Here is a 13,024-nt window from a genome sequence, read left to right on the forward strand (position 1 = left end):
GGTTGCTTTGAAACAAAAATGTTTAAACCATTTCTGTATCCTAATTAACAAAGCGAGGCAAAGACTGCTTATTTACCTTCTATGTGCCTCCAAAGGCTCATTTTCCAGTTTTTGCTGTTTGAGGTTTTAGACCCTGACAGTCTCTTTACATTCTGTATCTTCACTTCTTAAAGCAATTCTTCAGTGTTCACGTTTTGTTAGCTAACATGACAAATATTTCATTTATTTAATGGCTTCCCCATTCTAGAGGTCTTTCTTTAAATAACCTGTTAGTTGACTGATGTAGTTCTGTAACTTTCCTAGAATGAGTTAAAATAAAACTATCAGCCCTTGCCATTTTACTCAGACAAGAATGACAACTGGGGGCTTCCCTGGTGGCACAGTGGTTAAGAATCTGCCTGCCAATGCAGGGAACACGGGTTCGAGCCCTGGTCCGGGAAGATCCCACATGCTGCAGAGCAACTAAGCCTGCGCGCCTACAGCCCGTGCTCTGCAACAAGAGAAGCCACCGCAATGAGAAGCCTGCGCGCTGCAACGCAGAGTAGCCCCCGTTCGCCGCAGCTAGAGAAAGCCCGCACAAAGACCCAACACAGCCAAAAATAAATAAAATACATTTTTAAAAAACATTATTCTTAAAAAAAAATGACAGTTGGGTGGTTACTGAATTTGAGTAATCATTCTCTCTTTAGACCTCTTTAAGCGGCATCTAAATACTGCAGAGGAAAATCCTGAAGATAATCTTACTTTACTTTTTCTAGATTGTTACAAAAAATATTTTCCTTAATTCATTAATTTTACTTAAGCTCAGTCTGAAAAAAGTCCTAATTAGTTTATGTAGGCCTGAGACTCTAACAGTGTCCAAGCATGACATAGTTCCATGAGAAGAGGGAAGGCATGGTAGGCAGGATAATGGTCCCCCCAGATATCTGCATCCTAATCCCTGGAGCCTGCACACAGTTCACAGTAAAGGGGAATCAAGGCTGCCTATCAGCTAACCTTAAAATAAGATTATTTTGGAGCATCTGTGTAATCACAAGGGTCCTTAAAAGTGGAAAAGGGAGGCACAAGAGCTCAGAGTAATGAGGTGTGCAGACTCCGCTCACCATCCTTGGACCTGAAGACAGAGAAAGGGACAGTGAACTGAACAGTCTCTAGAAGCAGGGGAGGCAAAGGATCCTCCCTGAGAGCTTCCAGAAACACTGCTCTGCAACATTTCAACTCTAACCCAGTAAGACCTGTGTCAAGACTCCTGACCTACAGAACTGCAAGATAATACATCTGTCTTGTAAATGAAACGTATGGCAGAGATGCAGACCTGAGCTGAGTAGGGTAATCAGGGAAGGCCTCTTTGACCAAGTGACATTTAAGCCGAGACGGAGAAGCAGCTGAAATCAGCCAAGTGCATCACAGGCCAGTTAAAGAGTGTTTGCCTCTTACATGCTCAAGTTGTCACCTTACCTGAAAATCCTCTCCCTTCCCTCCTCCCACCCTTCTCCTTACTGAGCTAGCCAAAACGTATTCCATTCCCCTAGCCCGCAGGTGGGTACCTGTTGTTTTATATCTTTCTGCCACCCTGCCTACCACCCTGCCCAGGTGTCCCGTACTTTCGCAAGGGAAGCCTACTCTGCCGCTGGTGATGAAGATGGTGTATAAGGGTCAGGCCTGAACAGGCTTAGTCCCCAGCTTAGCTCAGGTGCGTTTTGAGACCTAAACTTGTCCAAGCTGAGCGAAGCTGAAACTCCATTTCGAAGGCAGGGTGAATGGAGGCCTCTTTTTGGCTGAATGAGAACCAGGATAGCTAAGACAGTTTATATATCTCACTGGGCAAGAGACACAAGAAAGTAACTTGCCTAAGCTATTAATGGGGAAAAAGCTGGTACTTAAACCAGGAAGTTTCCCTCTTAAAACATCACACTAGAAAACTCCTTAAGTACTTCTTTAAATTTCTCAACCAAGTAGCCAAGTACCACATGGTGACATACAACAGCAGTCTTCCAATTAGAGTTTACATATTCAGATGAACTTACGTGAAGGCAGGCGTAGTTTTGAGGAAATCAACTGCCATCCACGTTTCTGTATGTTGTTTCCCAAAACTAATCTGAGAAGGTACCCGGTGTTTCCCTGTCTCAACTGCCCTTGCCTTACATCAGACTATGTCTCGAGCATACTGGTTTTACCAGTATATTGCTTTGTCTCAGGGTGCCAGACAACTCCTTTTTTAATCAAGGCACCCCACACCAACATAGGACTTCTTGTATCCCTGAAACCTGCTAGTAGTAGAGTCAAAAGTGAGCACACCATACAGTATGTCAGCGCCATAATATTCTAAGAATGCCAAGTTGTTTAACAACCAAAATGCAGATTTAGAAACTAGAGGGCAATTCAGAACAATGACAAGAAATACTACGTGAAACAGAGCCCAACTTCATCCAGCCAGAACCTGCCAGAACCTGTGCGTTCTCCTTCCTCTTCCTCGGTGGTTTGGCGAGCGCTCTGCTCCACCCTGGTAGTCTGAAGGTCAGTTGTCCATTTTGTGAGGTTTAAGAGTGAAGTCCAAGATCTACTTCCAACGTTATCACCATTACACTGCCACACAAATGGAACATAGAAGGCAAGATCTTTATTTTCTTGACCCTTCACTTAGAAGAAAGGTTTTCACTTTTTGCCAGATTACTAAATACTGTGAATCTTTTACTTGCCATCTCCTTTAACACTACTCTAGTCCTCCCCCCTTCAACTAGGTTATTGACAGACCGCCAGTAACACACTTTACCCTTTTAAGTCCCAAATGTACTAGCAGACCAACGTCTTTTATGTTTGCCATGAGCGTCCACTGAGCCTAACAGCCACATTCACCCATGCGAACTTCCACTCATTTATGCAGAACTTACCAGGTACCCTCTATGTGCTAGGTACCATTCTATGTGTTGAACATGCATCAGTGAGCAAACGGCTTCAAATCTTTGACCTCACGGAGGAGCATCCTAGAGGGGAGGAAGGCATGTTTTTTTTAAAATGAAGATTCCAATTCTGGTTTGGGGAAGGGGCTCAGATCCTGCATTTCTAACAAGATCCCTAATGATGCCACCAGCAGTCTATTAAGAAAAACGACCCAGGGAAAGGGGACAGAGAACATAGCAGAGCAAGTTTGACAACTGTGCAGACTGGAAGCAAATAGGATTACATCAGTTATATGGGGAGAAATTTTTCCAAGGTTAAGACCAAGTAAAGTCGATGAAGAAAAAGTCCGCCTGGAGAGTAGAAGGTGGGGACGAGGGGAGGCAGAATAAACCAGTGTGTAATGACAATTATGGGGTGAGCTGGAGGGTCAAGCAAGTTTCCCATTTAAAAAGTAGTCCATTATATTATGACTAACAATACGTACAGTCAAGAGCAGAATCAGGCATCAGAAATGTTCACAAGGCAGGAACTATACCCTATTTAAACTCAAGAATTCTAAAAATCAAAGATGTGAGAAAGTAAAAGTTTGATCGTTTTCTGGAGGAAAAGAGGGCTACAAAATCACCTGCCTTTACAACGACCCTGTAAGAACAGGGTGACAGCCAATCCTCAAGGAAATCCAGTCCAGCACAAAGGCTATTACACACCTGGTGCATTAGATGTTGTTACCAAAACAAAAAGTATCATTGGAGAAAGACACTACTACTTCAAGTTGGGAGAGGATAAGCCTGTTGATTCACAGGCCAATTTAAGGTTGGTGCTAGCTGAAAGGCGTCATGGCAAGCAAAGTAGTCAGCTATGAAACTAAAAGAACTGAAGTATATGAAACATAAAATGGTGAAAATGGCCGTCTTCTAGTCTTATGTAGTCTCCTACCTCCATCCAAATTCCAAGGTGCTGCTTTGACATTCTGCATTCCTCTGGCTCATCATTTTGGGCAATTTAGGGAAATGGTTACATTCTTAAACACATTTATCAAGATCAACAGCTTTCTCATGTTTGTCCTCCTAGCAACCAGCCCTACTTAATCCCCAAAGATTCTATCTAACGCATCTGGACTAAAATTGCAGAACTTTATATTTTGAAAAATATCTTTGGGTAATTATAATGCCCAACTGGGGTTATGAACCTTGTCCTAGAAATGTATGATCACTCTAGAATTCCAGCAGTGATTTTCACTGAACTTGATGCCTAGCCTAAGGCCACCTAGTGGCTTGAGGGGTTCACATACTTGACCAAATGCTGATAATTTTTATCTACCCTTGCAAGGTTCTGAAGTCCCAGCTCCCTCAATCTGTTGAAGAGTGGTACAGATCATTGTATCTGAATTAAATACAGAAGAATGATTCCTTTAAAGTTTTCCAATGGAATTTCAGTCTACAGAAGTTGAAGTCAGCATTAACAATTTCATAGTACATATACTTTTTATAAAGCAGACATGTAAAATGAGTACATGCTCCATTTTCTCTTCTACTAAAGTGTACACACGTGTTAATCATGCAGTTAAATGGGGATACTACAGTGGACTTTAATTTGGTGTCGTTTTGCTGCCAACTTCAGGTTTTTGTCCTTTACCTCCATACCATGTTAAATACTTACCTCATTAAGGACAAAACCTGCATGTATGCTGGCATTTACTTATTTTTAAAGTACTCAAAATTGGAATTGTTACTTTACTGGCCATAAGTACAATCTAGTATCTTATTTTTAAAATATTTACTATGATTGTTAACACTCAAAATCGTTGAGGGTTTTGGAGGTTACTTTTAAATATACTACAGATCAATTAAGAAACACTCAATCCTACTATCAATAAATACTGTGGTATTTACTAAAAGCAGTTGTTTTAATACCTTTCACACTTTGGTTTTCTCTTGGTTTAAACTTCAATGCATCAATAGACAAGAAAACTTTATGAACGTATGCACCAATATCCCAGTAAGGACAAAATGCAGATGCTCCGCTTAACTAGATTAATAAAACCTCAACTGGCTGGTTTTTAAGTGCCTATGATCTATAATTTAAGATAAACAATTTGTAACTAGAGTCCTTATCCGATTTTAAGTTAATGTAACAGGAACTTAAGTCAATCTCCATATTAAATCCAGTTCAAGAGTGATTTGAGTATTTGTCAGATTCAAGACAGCAGGTCAAGAATAATATTTTTTTTATAGATTGACATGGGTTTAAATTCAGAGCCCATTTACCAGTTTTATATCCTTGCAAATAAAAGTTTGCTAATCTCATTCCCTTATCTATAAAATTAGGATACAAATACAGATGCCACAGATATCAAAGTTAGGTAAGATAATACAGGTAAACCACTTGGGTATCTGTTCCTACTTCCCCAATTACCTCAATTAATAAGCAAAGGTGTTTGGATCTTTTACAGTAACAAAAAACGCCAGAAAAACTGCCACAACCAAGAATAACCTTAAAATTTTTATTTCAAAATGCTCATTCTGGGCAATTTAACAAGTAGTTTTAAATGCATGACTTTATTTATTTACATTAAAAGCACTAAAACAACTCAAATAGCATGACTAAATTGCAAATATGTAAGTGTCTCCAAATGCTGTACCTGCTCAATTAGAAAAAGAAAATGAAGCCTTCTTCAGTAATTTTTCTATGGGCTTAAAATTCATGGGATACATCCATCTTTGTTACCCTTGAAAACAGTAAGAATATTACATCCTGAATTTAACTTAACGACACAGAAAACATTAATTCAGACTTTAAGCACAATGAAAGCTTAACAACCCTAAGGCAAAGAATTATGTGCTGTCTCAAGTAGGCATGGTATTATTTCCAGTTGGACAACAAAAACTGGCCTCATATACTGAGCTCTCCTTACCTTTACTGCTCAGCTCCGAGGCTCCTAATTCTCTGATGCTAGACAAACTACCCCCAAGGTTGTCAATTACTAACAGAACAGTACTTCATTAAATACATAGTAAACTTTAATGTGACACCGAATTGTTCTCCAGGCAGTTGTAGGTTGCGTTTTGTCAGGAATCATTCTGTAGGGCTCTTCAAACTACAGGGAAAACCCTCAAGTCTGGTTTGCTCTGCTTAGATAGGTTTGCCTGTAAAACGAAGATCTGAAAGTTTTTAGTAAAATCACCACTACTTTGCAAGCATCTTTGAAAAAGAATAATTTGTAAAACCGTAAGTGCTGTCCTTTTAAACACAGACTGGAGAACTGTAATATGAATAACATGCAAAAGAAGATTATGAGGTTATTTTTCTGAAAATAGCCTGAAGGCTATCAAACTTGAAAAATTAAGTCATTAAGGAATGCCAAGGTTAAAAACACTATAAAAAAAAAAATGGTTGGGGGCTTCCCTTGGTGGCGCAGTGGTTGAAGAGTCCGCCTGCCGATGCAGGGGACACGGATTCGTGCCCCCATCTGGGAAGATCCCACATGCCGCGGAGCTGCTGGGCCCGTGAGCCATGGCCGCTGAGCCTGCGCTCCACAATGGGAGCGGCCACAACAGTGAGAGGCCCGTGTACCGCAAAAAAAAAAAAAAAAAAAAAAAAAAAAAGGTCGGAGCTGTTTTTCCCCAGGTCAGCTACACATGAGGCAATTATCAGCTATAATCTGTCAACCTTTATATTTATATGGCTTTTCCTCAGTGTTACTTGAAAACTATATTGTCAAGCCTAAGAAAATCTTTAGACTCAAGAACACAAAATTTAGCACACATTTTAAAGTCAAAAACAAATCAAATGCAATTCCTACTAAACTCTATAACAACCTCAGCTCCACTGCCAACACCTACGTGAAAACGTTCACATTTATTAAAAGTCCAGTTAAGTTCTGAATACATGTACTACAGAAGTTCAGCATCTAGGAAGAGTTGCCATTTAACCTTATGATTCTTTTATTGGGTTGGCCAAAAAGTTGGTTCGGTTTTAAGCAAAAATAAAAGACGCATTTGGGCCCACCTAATATTAAGTTATTACAATTTAGCACATTAAAGAAATCACCTGGCAGGCTTACTTCCACTTTGAACAAGAACCCAGAGTATTTCCCCCAAGATGTAAACATCACTTTTTTCACTCATAAGCATAGCACACGGTTTTGTAGACTACTGTAAGCCATGCTAACACTATGGGACTTTCAGAGCACAGTTTAAAGCCATGTTTGTCATTAAACAACCAAAACAATTTTTAGGTTCCCTTCAATTCAAAAGGTTTAAGAACTCAAATTAAAGGACAGTCAGATCTCCATTTTGTAAACCACTACACAATTCTTAGTATTTTCTCATTCTGGAAATTTACCTTTTAATGGACTTCAGAACTGTGAAATTCTTACCTTTTCTATTCAGGGCTCCTTAATTAAACTCCTTAAATTTCTTAAAGAAGGGATATATTAGAGGTTAAACTTTTATTAGATTTCACATAATGATGTTTTCTAAATGTATCAAGTGGTATATTAAGTAAGGTTATGTTAATTTATTTCATTACCAACATAGCATCCTTCTTCCTAAATTCAGCTTGAGTCCAATTTCAACAACTGATCATTTAAAAATCAGATAATTCTTAAGTTAACCCACATTTTTCTACACATATGAAACACAGGCTAGAGACAAAACACATGGAAGAAGAGGCAGAAATGTTGGCTAAAATACCCTCACTGCCTCTTTTTAGGTTCCATTCATCAACTGTCACCGTTGCCAAAGTCTGCTTTATGAAGAAAGTAGGGAAAACAAATGTTAACTACAGACTTAAGAGAAAAACCAATTTCAGACTCCCACTCCCACTCTTGGCATTAAGACCTGCACAAATACATACTTGTCACTCCATTTAGCACTAGCACATCTTGTTTTCTTTTTAACTCCTATTTTTAAGTTCCAGAAAGCTAAGAACAATCTAAGCATCAGTAACAGTTTATACATCATTAACAATTACTAAGAAAACATGCACATAACCAGTTAAGAGTTAAACATCAAGAACACCAGTACTGGTAAAACAGTTATTTGTTTACTAGAAACAAAAAGAGAACCTCCCCTCCCAAATCTAAATTTCATGCTTAAAAAATAACAGAACAACAACTTTCTTTACACAATGCTCTAAAAAGAATGGCATTTTGACCTAATTTAAATTCTTCAATGTTGTAAAGCAATATAATTTATTGACTTCTGGATTAAGTAAAATGTCCTGAATATCAGGTCCAAAGAAAGCAAAAAGGCATATCTTCACTTTACAGATTATCATCATGCCATTTATTAAAGTAGATTTCCTTTACAGACACAGCTGTAATGGAATACTTGATAACCAGATAAATCTAATTTGACAAAAAAGTCAAACACAACATGCAACCTCAGAAGAATGCTTAGTTCAAAAACATGACAAAACTTGATTTCAAGGAAAAAAAAGTTGCATGTGTGTGTGCACGTGCACACACACATGAATTTTAGACAAAATAATTACAGCCACCTTTTCCCCCAATACTTTACATCTCCGGAACAGTTAAAAGTGGAAGTCGAATCTTCAGTAATATTTAATTTTCAAAATCTTCTGGTCACAATCCCCACCAAACTCAACAGGCCGGGACAAGTGCAATACCATACAGAAACACAGCATTGCAACCGATCCCAACCTGTGTAGAAAGGGGTTTGATTTTCCCTTACTTTTCTACAGACTTTTCACTACCACAGTCAGTTTTGCATGGATTTGCACAGCAGAATATCACACAGCTGGATGCAAACCTGCAAAACTAACCATAGAACAGTGTTCAGTAACTGGACAGTTTGGGCGACAGGCCGAGGCTGGAGTTCTACAGCTAGCAGTACTTCAAGTGCTCATAATGCAGTAGATAACTAAACACTACCTGCACTATAAGCACTTTAGTGCTACAGAAGCTGTCACGTCACACACACCAGGCAGATTCTACATCGACACAATAAAAGTACACAAGATTAGTAAATATCACTTGAAGGAAATAGCAGGCCACCATCAGTTTTGCATAGATTTGCACAACTACATTCTTCTTGTAGTGCAACTATGCAAAACTAACAGAGGACGGCAAACAAAAAGTATTAAAACACCTATATACTTCCTTGGCTTGGATTTTGGATGAATACATAACTTCTTATGCCAGAAGGAGCACTTAGGGCAGTAGATGCTAATCTACTTCACTATCTGCACTAGATGCACCTTAGAACAAAAAGCACTCAACAGCAGCAGGCCCTGCGCTTTCAAGCCCACCGTGGCTTCCCGAGCGAGGCAGCTGTCACCATAATGCTACAAGTGCCTTCACTGCAGTAGATGCACATATCACTACCTGCACTGTAAGCACTTTGACATTATTCTGACTGGTCACCATCTTCGGTTTTACAAGGTGATGTTCTCTTTATTCCTGCTAAATTTGAAATAAATAATTAGACAAAACAATACCTCAAACTCTTAACAGTTACAAAACACACAAAATTCAGCATAAACCCTAATAGGGAAGAGAAAATGAGTTTAATTATCTCAAACCTCCAAGTTCCATTTAGAAGCAAATTTAGACCTTAAAATTATAAGTTTTTTTCATAAGACAATCATAATTAACCATCATCCTAATATGGTAAATGAACACGGTAGCTCTTCTTTTGCCATTCCCAAAGGTATACTTAAAAAAAAATCAAAATCGGACTGCATATAAAAGAGACCTAATATGTATCACCAGGGCAATCTGACTCATATACCTTTTAGAGGAAATCTTCACATCCACGTGGCAAAACATTTTTCTTTTCTTCCAGCTTCCAATTAGCAATTACTTGGTAAACTGATCAATAAAATTACCGTTCAGACTACATTTCAAGTGTATCAGCTGGTTGTAGAACTTAAATGTCCCAGTTAAATGATTTTAAGACTTGAAAACTTACTCCAGATGAGATCTATTTTGTCACCCAACTCAAAGAAGTTCTGAATTTTGTAAACTGTGCATCAGTTTGCAAAGATTTATAATGGCATTTGCGTTGTATTTTTACTAACTTACACATTAGCTAACCCAAACTAAAAGAAAAAAAAAAAAAAGAAAAAAAAAAGCATAGAGTACAAAATAACTAGGTTACCCTTTGAAAACCCAATCCCATCTTATTTATTCAATTCAAAGACTAAAGTCAAGAGAAATCTGTTTTTAAAAAAGTTAACAAATAAAATTAAAATATACACTTACCCACTCGGGCAAACTTCCTTCTTAGCAAATATCCTTAGAAAAGCTTTTGGTGCAGTTAGGTCCACGTGTATGGCTGGAAAGGCGGGGGAGGGATGTGGGAAAAAAAGACAAACATTTGCTCAAAATTACTGCCACCCTCCAAGTCCGTATTTTAAATTTCTCCCCTCCCCCTTATATCAATTAACTACATCCATTTGCAAAACTGAGGTTAAGGTAGTCAGGCAATACTGGAGGAGTTTAAAAGACCAACAATATATGGGTGAAAAGGTGTAAAAGGATAAAGTTGAAAAACTCACATGTATTAGATTCACGTCTTATGGAAATACTCGAGTATAATCAACAGCAATTGTTAACTCTACTGCACAGCTCCACTGAGAGGGAAATGCAGTAGCAAAGGGACTATTCTTCACCACCCCTCCCCCAATCAAGACCTCGTGGCTGCAAGCCGGGATAAAGAGTTGTTTCCTCAACTGATGTGGTCGAGATAGCACTATGCTAATTTTTCCTCTCGGTGATATTGCAGAAACAAGTCTGCTTTCTCCAGTTCCAGTCTGCCTTCGTCCCGCTTAGGAACAGAAAAGAGGGCAGGAGCACCCGGGACTGCAAAGTGCCCGCCACGCTCATGGAGCCCGGGCCGGCAGCACATGTCGCACAAGGGGGCGCGCAGCCCTGCGATTCCCGGCGCGGCCGCCAGGGGGCGATGGGTCAGAGTCGGGGCCTGCCGGACACGGCACCCCCCACCCCGTTTCCCGGCGGCAGCCGCGCGGCGACCGGCGGCGCCGAGGCCCGAGCGCGGCGGGGACGCGGGCGCGCCGCCCCTCCTTTGTGTCCCCCAGCCCCCCCCTAGCCCGGCCCAGAGGGGCGGGGGCTCCGCGACTGCGGTGCCCGCCGCACGCGGCCCAAGGCCTAAGCCGGGAACAATCGGCGGCGGCGCGCAGTCGCCGCCATGTCCCCCGCCCTCACCCCCGCGCAGCCCGCCCCGCAGGAACATGGCGGCGCCGCCGCCGCTCCCGCCGAGCCGGGCTGGCCCTCCCGCGCCGCGCTCCCAACCAGCGGGCGACCGAAGACGGCTCCACGCCGCCGCCAAGGCCGGCCCGGGCCTGCTCAGCCGGCCGTGGTCCGGGAAGTTGCGAGCCCCGCCCGTGGTCTGCCCACGCGGGTTAACAAAGCCCACTCGGAGTAGGGGTGGCATCCAGGCCGCGCCGCCCCCAGCACCCGCGCCATCCTCCCACCCTGGCGCGCACAAAGTTTGGGGGCCCGCGGGCTCCCGGCCACGCCGCGCCGCCCGCCGGCGCGCAGGTACCTCGTGGGCGCGCCCCCTCCCGGCCCGCGGCCTGCCCCATGTGCCGCTGCCGCCGCCGCTTTGTTCTGGAGGCGCTTTAACTCGCGCCCCCAAGAGAAACTTTCCCTGCCCGGGGACCCCGCGTCCCGCGTGCGCCCGGAGCCCTGGAGGGGGCGCAGGCCTCGTGTGTCCCTTCCCCGAGGGGCCATTGTGTGCGCCGCGCGCCCACCCGGTCGCCCAGCCGGCCCCGGCAGGGTCCGCGCGGGTCCCGGGCGCGGCCGCTGCGCGCACGCCACCCCCTCCCACCCTCCCGTCCGCGGCCCGGCCCTGCCCCTCCGCCAGCCCGCGTGCCAGCTAGGGGGCAGCGAGTCGTCGTTGCCACACGCCGGGGCGGCCAACGGCCCGAGACCCGCCCCGGCCCCCGGCCACGCCGCGGCCGCCACGCTGCCCCGGGCCATTCCGCCCCACCCGCCCGCCGCCCTCCGGACCCGGGCCGCACACAACAGGTTTCACTCACTCGGCGGAGGGGCGGGCAGACTCACCAGGAGGAGTAGCCGCCACCATCTTCGCCTCGCCCGCCGCGGGCTCTCGCTCCCGCCTCCCCACCCGCCTCCGCTTTACTACGACCGGAGGCCCCAGGCCGGGGGTGCGGCCAGCCGGCCGGCCCGCCCCGCCAAGGAGGCTTCGCGAGGGGCGCAAGCCGTGGCGGCGCGGCGGGGGTCGTCCCCACCCCCTCGGCCTCGCCCGAGGGCGCGAAGTGGCGCGAAGGCGCAGGTCGGGCTGGGACGGCGGCACCTCGAAGGACCATGTGGGTGAATGAAGGGCGGCGGCTCCCGCCTCAACGTAAATACGGACAAGCCCCACTCCCTCATTAGCATAAAAAACAAAGTACTTCCGACCTCCCCGCCCGCCCGCCAATCACCGCAGGCCCCGCCCACGGCGGCTCGGGCTAGGCAGCCCGGAGAGCGGGAGCTGGGAGACGCTCGCGGCGCAGTGCTGCCTTCCCCGGTCCGCGCTCCCCCACCGCCCGCCCACTGCCGCCCGCCTCACGGAGCTCCTCGCCCGGACACCTCGCGCCACGCCTCCGGCACGCCCTCCGTTAACAAGCTCCGCGCGCATGCAGACCTTCGCGCGCCGCACTCCCCCCTGGAAGCGCACGCTTCCTGTGGCTTCCTGGGGGCTCTGCTCCCGCCGGCGCTCGACGTGTACGCGATGTGATTACTGTTTATTACTTTTCTTGCCCGAGACGGGTCTCGGTGGTAATTAGGGCCTGCTCCATGCCCACGTGAACCAGAGATAAGTATAACCCAGTGACTTACTCTCACGTCGAAACGGGATTACTCAGTGCAAAGATCATTTTAGACACAGAGGTAAATGCCTTACACCCAAGACTTATTAATGCACAAATCGCTGAAATGTGTTTCCTTAACCCGGCCGTGTGTAAGCCAAAACGCATGCCTGAGCAGAGGTTTCACAGCTGCAGTACCTGATCTTCCTCCCATACCCCGATGCATTTAGTAAGAACTCTTGGCTCTCCTGTAGAAACAGTAGATATCGGAAAGAACCTCATAAACAACCACAAAGCAAAGCTGAGAAAACGAACCCACTCAGGA

This window comes from Delphinapterus leucas, chromosome 18, assembly GCF_059928025.1.
Source record: "Delphinapterus leucas isolate spDelLeu-1000000601 "Yukka" chromosome 18, BTC_Dleu_Yukka2, whole genome shotgun sequence".
Lineage (NCBI taxonomy): Eukaryota > Metazoa > Chordata > Mammalia > Artiodactyla > Monodontidae > Delphinapterus > Delphinapterus leucas.